Genomic DNA, 8,025 nt, shown 5'->3' with positions numbered 1-8,025 from the left:
CCTTTTATTGTCTGTATTATTTATTATTTTCTTTGCTGAAAACGGCCCTTAGATATAGGGCCGAAATATTCAAATAGGTGTTGTTCGTTCACTGTCTTGGGGAAAAAAGTCCTCATTATTCTCTCTTCTGTATTTGTAATTTAACATGCATATGACAGACGTTTATTCCATAAACTTTTAATATTTTTTCATTTATTATAGTAAAAAAGTGAAAACATTTAAAAAGTAATTTGATTTTCAGTAAAGCGCTAATTATGTTCTGGTAGAAGGCATGAGGGTGTTAGCCCAACACATGTAAATTGTTGCTCGTTTTGAGTTTGACTCGGTCATTTATTGTAATTTATTTTTTCGTATTGAGTTTCATTTATTTATTGATGGTAATTTGTGGTAGTTTTACGCTTCGAAAAGAATTTGAATTTATGTCCGTTTAGTGTTGGCTTGATTTGGTTTACTTTGCTACTGGCTCTTTACTTTTGTTTGATAAACTTGTTTTGTGGAAAATGTGGTTTACATCAATTCCTATTCATTTTTATTGTCACAGTATTTTTCATTTTCTCCCCGCTAAAAATATCCCCCAGGCAATCCAAATTTCCCCGTGAAAAATGTCCGTACGTTTCCCATTAACAAATACTATCTGTAAGTAATTAATTTTTTTTCAGCTTAAAGTTAGGAAAAGTATCATAACTCAAAACGAACAGAAATTATTACATATATGAAAGAGGTTGCCCCCTCCCCAAGACCTCGCTGTTTAAGCAACAGTGTTTTTTTTTTTAAAATTTCTTATATACGTAATAATCTCTGTTTGTTTTTTGGTAGGGTAGAAAAAACACTAACTAGCAACATGAAGTAAGATTAATCTTATTCAATTTGTGTTCATGATGTTAGGTGTCTTCCTAACCTAAACAAACGGTTGGATCACGAAAACTGATTCGAAAAAGTATCCTCTTGTGGTTCATTGTAGGCTGTGTTAATTTTATGTTTGGCTTCCTATATGTGTTAATTGTCGCTCGTTTTCAGTGTCGCTCTTTCCGCTCTATTAAAAAATTTAATTTTTAATTTAATGGGCATCAAAAGATGATAAAGTTTATTTTTTTAACTCTAGCCTTTATCCACCAGTCAAATTTATTTCATGGGAGGTAGGAATACTGTAATTCGCTATTGTGTAATTGGGAAGGTACTTTAATTTGGCAAAACTGTTTCAGTACCTCGTTGGTAGTCTCCGCTTTTATCCATGGCAATGTTTGCTCGTTTAATGTTTGATTCATTATTCATTGTGATTTCTGGTCATGTTATACTGTATTGGTGTTGAAAATTGGATTGAATAATTAATTATAATTAGCAAAAACTATTCTCTATAATATTGCCCAAAAATCAGCTAGGAGCAATATTAATCAGATAGAATTTTTGAGTTGCAAGATATTTTTCTTATTTAATTCAAAACTCTTCTAATCCGACATTTGGACTGTAACCTTTAACTAACGCTTTAATAACGTATTTTGATCTCGTAAAGGTTTATAAGATTTAATTTGACTCCGTTGAAAATCTATCCATGAAAAACTAATAACCATGAGAGATGAAGGAAGATTGACCATGTTGGTTTTGTCCTTCGCGTTTTATTTCTTTTATGGTACTTATCTGTTAAAGGCAACGCGCTCAATAAGTGAAGTTCGGTTAATCATTATTAAATATACCAAAACATGATGATAATACTATACTTTAGAAACAAAATTACGGAAATTACGATACAGAATTGTGGAAAGTAGGTCGCGTAGAACGCATTATATTAAATACCTAACCCAGCCTAACCTAACCACCTCTATATATTAAATATTTAGTAAAAAAATATACATACATCGTAGTTTTCTTACTCAAAATAAGCAAACCATAACCGATCCAGGAAGAGGAACCGGTTTCTGCTAGACCTACTCAGCATAATTCTTGAGTTCCTTCCATTTAACAGACAAGTACCCTTTTTATGGCACTTGGTATTTACCAAGTTTACTCGGACGGTTAACTCGGAAAAATTAGAAAAAATGAGGTATCTGTAACTTACGAACGGGTGATCAGATCTTAACGAAATTTGATATTAGAACAATCCCGTGCTTCAAAGCTCTTATTCTAAATCCCAACCAGATCCGGTGACATTGGGGGGAGTTGGAGGGGAAACCGGAAATCTTGGAAAACGTGAAAACCGAGGTATCTTTATCTTACGAATGGGTGATCGGATCTTAATGAAACTTGATATATAGAAAGCTCTTATGTCTCAGATACTCCATTTTCAATAATAATCATATACGAGGACATAGGGGCTGGAGGGGGGAAACAGAAATCTTGGAAACCAGAAATTCCGAAATACGCTTAGAGTGGAAAGATTGGGATGAAACTTGATGGGAAGAATATGCACAAGTTCTAGATACGTGATTGACATAATTAGACCGGATCCGCTCTCGTTGGGGGACTTGGGGGATTTCCAGTGCTTTGGAGAGTTCAGTGCTTCTGGACGTGCTAAGACGATGAAAACTGGTAGGCGTGTCATGGACCCGTACAAATTGACTTGATAACAGGCGTTTCCTCGATTCGACCATCTGGGGGGCTGGAGGGAGAGGAGAAATTGAAAAAAATGAGGTATTTTTAACTTAAGAATGGGTGATCGGATCATAATGAAATTTGAAATTTGGAAGGACCTTGTGTCTCAGAGCTCTTATTTTAAATCCAGACGGTTACGGTGATATTAGGGTGGTTAGAGAGGGAAACCGGAAATCTTGAAAAACGATTAGATTGAAGAAATCTGGATGAAACATGCTGGGAAGAACCAGCATAAGTCTTAGATACGTGATTGACATAACCGGACTGAATCCACTCTCTTTGGGGGAGTTGGGGGGGGGGGTTAATACGGAAATATTAGAAAAATTGAGGCATTTTCATCTTACGAACGGGTGACCGGATCTTAGTAAAATTTGATATTTAGAACGAACTCATGTCTTAGAGCTTTTATTTTAAATCCCGACCAGATCTGGTGATATTGAGGGGAGTTGGAGGGGGAAACTGGAAATCTTGGAAAACGCTTAGAGTGGAGAAATCGGGAAGAAACTTCGCGGGTAGAATAAGCAAATGTCGTAGATACGTGATTGAAGTAACCGTACTGGATTTGATCTCTTTGTGGAAGTTAGGGGGGTCAAGTGCTTTGGCGAGTTCGGTACTTCTGGACGTACTAGGACGATGAAAATTGGTTGGCGTGTCAGGGAACCTGCACAAATTGACTTGATAAAGTCGTTTTCCCAGATTTGACCATCTGGGGGGCTGAAGGGAGAGGAAAAATGAGATATTTTTAACTTACGAGTGGGTTATCGGATCTTAATGAATTTTGATATTTAGAAGGACCTCGTGTCTCAGATCTCTTATTCTAAATCCTGACCGGCATTAAGCCTCTGATTCTCCTATTAAATCAATCTATTGATTCTAAGAATTTTGTTAGAGCTCATGCCATATGAGTTCTTGGCTCTTGGCTTTTCCGACCTCGTCACAAGTGCCATATGAGCTTTTAGCTATTGCTTTATTTTATGTTTGCAGCTGCTATAATTAAAAACAAATGCACATTAGTAAGCAGATTAAAATTGTAATTCATGAGCTTGTTCACTTTGAACCTTGACTCTTTTTATTGCATTCCAAATAGCCTTGACCTTGAAAAATGTTTGCCAAAGCAATGGGGCATAAAAGCAAAGGCATTTTATCAAAGTATTGGGGCAAACACTAACGTAAAGAACAGGCGGAGGGGCTAGGAAAGGTGTTTCTTCCTTTACATACGGAATTATTTTTCTTTTATATAAGTTTTAATGTCACTCTTTCTTTCATTTGGCAAAACTTGTTTTTACATTTACAATTTCTGCTAGCTTTAAAGCCAAATTAGGGTTACCATAAATTTGAGGAGGGGTAACATTTCCGAAAACCTGATTAAATCATCATCTTTGCAATAAGAGGGGAGCTCTTGAACATCATCGCATAGTTTTCATCAAGATTGCACCCGTTCTGAAGGTGTTCAATCCGTATTCTTAAAATTAGGCTCATTTTCATGATATATCTTGATATATTATGATATATCTCAAAATTTCAAATTGATATATCTTATATATTTAAAATCAGCATAAATAGTAGGTTTTGTAGTAGGACATATCGAACAAGTCGTGATAACAAACTATAGGTAAGGAGTGAAAGGGATTAAAAGTAACCAAAAATCTGAAATCAGAATTTTGATTACAAAGTATCAATGTATAAATACATAAATGATAACAATGTATAAATACATAAATCTATAAACACTCACACACACACATAAACACACAACCCGTGAGCTTCGAATGTAATCTTTTATGCTACGCAGAAAAAAAAAATCTGAAGTAAGAGGGAAGCTATTCTTACATACACATTACATATTACCCATAAATATTACATATATTTCAAGGGCCTGGTCCAAAAATATTCCCGCGAATAAGGAGAGATTAATTTTTCCCTTCACTCCAAACTTACTTCTGTGTTCATCTGAAGGCTAACGGGAAGATTACAAATTTGGGCACAAAAAAAACTTCTTGAAGCATTAGGCATGATTCCCCCTACTTGCACAAAGTTCTGCCGGCCCTCCTTCTTAATAGCTGCTCTACAATTATACACCCTTGTACGTAATTTTATTGAGCCTCAAATGAATCCGCTAAGTTTAAGGAAGCTTTCAAATAAATACCTATATGAACTGTTTATTTTATTTGGTCTACGTGCATCTTTATATGAAGAACTGCACCACGATGCGGTAATACTAGCTTTGAAACTGCAAAGCTCTACACATACTGGTAATTTTAAATGTTTGGGCAATTTCTAAATTTGCACTCTTTGCCTTTTGACCCTCCTTGAATCAGAGCTGTTGTTTTGCGCCACAAAATTGCAAGAAATACCGCTTTGATACGGCAAAAATCTGTTTTCCTCCTTAAAAGGAGCACTAGAAGTCTTAATTAAGTCCGACATAGCCTTCCCCCAAAATGCTTTTTGAATAGGTTCGATATGGTAACCGTGGGGAAAAAGTGCCGTCGATAGAAGCTTGAAACGTCTACAGTGGGTTCTCTGATATGCTGAAAACTCATTGATGATATTATATTCTTAGAAATACATTCTAAGCAGTCACTGTATTGTTTCTGGGATGCTAGCCAACTGAAGTTAAGCGTCACCACATCGTAACAGGTTATTTGCACAATTGATTTCTCTTTTGGATATATTGTAAATTCAGTCAGTGATTTGTTTCCGAAATATTATTAATAAAATCAGATGTATTTTAAACATGAATATCCTTATTTCTGAAAGCTAAAACCGAAGTTTATTAAATGCTCAAATATTATTAATAAATTCAGATGTATTTTAAATGTGAATGTCCTTGTTTCTGAAAATTAAAACCCAAGTTTATTGAAAACTCAAATATTATTGATAAAATCAGGTGTATTTTTAACGTGAATGTCTGAAAATTAAAACCCAATTTTATTAAATATTCATAAATTTCAACAAATAATCGATAATCAATAATTATTAACCAATAATCAATAGTCGATAAATAATCAATATCAATTTTCAGGGCTCAGGATCATTACACTACAAAAATGATACCTGCCCGGTTGTATTCATTACAATTTTTAAATATCGATCCAAGTTTCATTAACCATCAAAATAATATGTCTGTCCAGCAAGCATCTCAAATCACCTTGTTTTGCATATTCTCGGAATGATGCCAAAAAAGGTGTCCTAAATAAATCACCGATTGCATTTACTATATACCCAAAAGAGAAATCGATTGTGCAAATAACCTGTTATGATGTAGTGGACCTTAACTTCATTTGGCTAGCATCCCAGAAACAATACATTGATTGCTTAGAATGTATTCCTAAGAATATAATATCATCAATGAGGTTTTGGCTCAGTCGAGTAACATGTTGTTCTCTTACCGTAGGAAATAATGTGTCTCATGTCCGATTCATTCATCCAACATAAATTTCATTAAATTATTGGAAAACTACTAAGGAGCTACAAATATTGTGCCAGGTGGGTATAGTTCGTTACCACGAACTGTTTGATATCGAATCACACAAATATGGCTTCAACTTTCGAATGAGAGCTCTTGATGTGGTGTTTCTATGATTTCAACTTCAAAATCCCTACGGATTTATTGTCGACAAGTACAAGGTATTTTTCTGACACGAAAGTGAGATCAACTGCTCCTGAACTTCACAGTAAGCTATTTGGTATTTCCATGCTTCTTAATGTCTTTCAGACGGCAGCATTATTTGTATAGGCTTATAATGTTGTCTTTGTTCTTATTTATAACAGGCTAGCATTCTAATGGTCCTGATGTCTGTCTGGTTTTGTCTAATCATGATTCATATTAGAATGATGCAGATTTAGTAAAATTCCATTTGACATATTCAAGGAGATGATCAACCTTTTCCCTTTTATTTTTGCCTACCACTAAGAATGACCTGGGTTGTTTTATGTCAAAGTCAGGAAGAGGCCAGTTTGACAGTGTATCTACCACAGGAATCCGTACACTACTATGAGTGTTTTTACTTTAAGATGGCAAGGCTGAAAGTGAATTAGATTTGGAGAATAGATGGCGCTCAAGAAATTCCATGGCTGGGTAAGGCTTTGATAGACTCGTCTATGAAATTTTTTACAAAGTTTCTAAAAGTACCTTGGTGGAAGTGTTTCCATGCAAGAGCTTCAACTATAGTCTCTTCCTCCGTCTGAGGGTACTTCCACTTTGCTGACGATGACTATCTTGAGAAAATAAGCAAAGTATCATCAGCTATAGACGAATAATGTTCCAAAGCTATGCCGTGAAGCGTATGGCTTAAGTACTACGTCTCGTCCTTTGGGGTCAACGCAATTTAAGCTGTTGTAGATATTAGTGTATATGAGAGTGAATGTTTTGCGATGAGTTTCATTCCAAATAAGAAGACCATTACTTCTGTTTTTCACCAGCAACCATGTTAGCAGATTGTCGAAGTATGATAGATTTTGAATTTATGCATTCCCTGTTTATTGCTTACTGTAGATTTATTACTTTAAAAAAGTATTGTTCAAAGCTGATTTGATCCTTTCGGTCCAAGCATTTTTTTTCAATTGCTTGGATTTTTCTGGAATCTCCTTTGATCGTTTTTGATGTCAGCATATGACCAAAGTTTTGAGTTTCTGATTGGCCCAAAGTAGGTTTTCCTTGTTAAAGCGGACACCTTTCTCTCTGGATCCTTTTTTAGGTTTTCTCTGAATTTGTGTTGTACTTCTCATCATTGGCAACATGTGCAATAACGTCATTGATTAACAGGCGATATTTAGTCTTTTCTATCTCCGAAAGTATCCTTCATTTTTCACTGAAATGTCTCTTGTCTGTTTTAGGCCAAACAGACATCTTGGGAAAGGAGATCTTCTAATTACTGTTTTAAATGCAGTGAGGTTTGAAGACTTCATCAGCTTTCATGCTCTGTATCCATGCCTGATATTTGACCTTTAGGATTTCTGTTACTGAGCAAATTCTTCTGTACTGTTATAGAATGTTGGAATTGGATCGTTTAGCCTTATCTCTGTTGTAATTTTTTCAAGGTCACCCCTTTTTCGTCGTATGTTTATTTTCCTATGTGAAATTTCAATTTTTTAAACGCAGCTACTATTTTTACAGCTTCATCATTCTTAACTAGTTCTATGATCGTTGGATTCATTGTTGGGCCATCCCTTAGAGGTAAAGAAATATATGTAATAGCTTATTACCCTTAGCATGGAAATTATCTTGTTCTCTGAGGCTTTTACAATGTTTTCTGAACCTGAACGTTTGTAAATTCTGGCTAATTAGGCTATGTGAAGAGTATAACACATCATGGTTTGGGAATGGGGCTATGCCCAGAAACTCCCTTGGGAACTTCTCGAGTTTGAATCTCTTTCACCAAGAGCGAAAAAACTGGTTTCACTCAAGTGGAAGTAGTTAATATAGTTGTTCAATTAGTG

General features: G+C 35.2%; 1 long non-coding RNA gene across 1 annotated transcript in view; it reads right to left on the bottom strand.

Moving 5' to 3' along the window:
* The window catches only part of LOC136029454 (uncharacterized), a 53,399-nt gene that overhangs the window by 12,071 nt on the left and 33,303 nt on the right, over positions 1-8,025 (bottom strand). The gene's annotated exons all lie outside the window — the stretch shown is intronic.

This window comes from Artemia franciscana, chromosome 7 (genome assembly GCF_032884065.1).
Source record: "Artemia franciscana chromosome 7, ASM3288406v1, whole genome shotgun sequence".
NCBI classification, from domain to species: Eukaryota; Metazoa; Arthropoda; class Branchiopoda; order Anostraca; family Artemiidae; genus Artemia; species Artemia franciscana.
The sequence above is the reverse complement of the archived record's forward strand: the minus strand, read 5'-3'. Positions and strand labels throughout refer to the sequence as shown.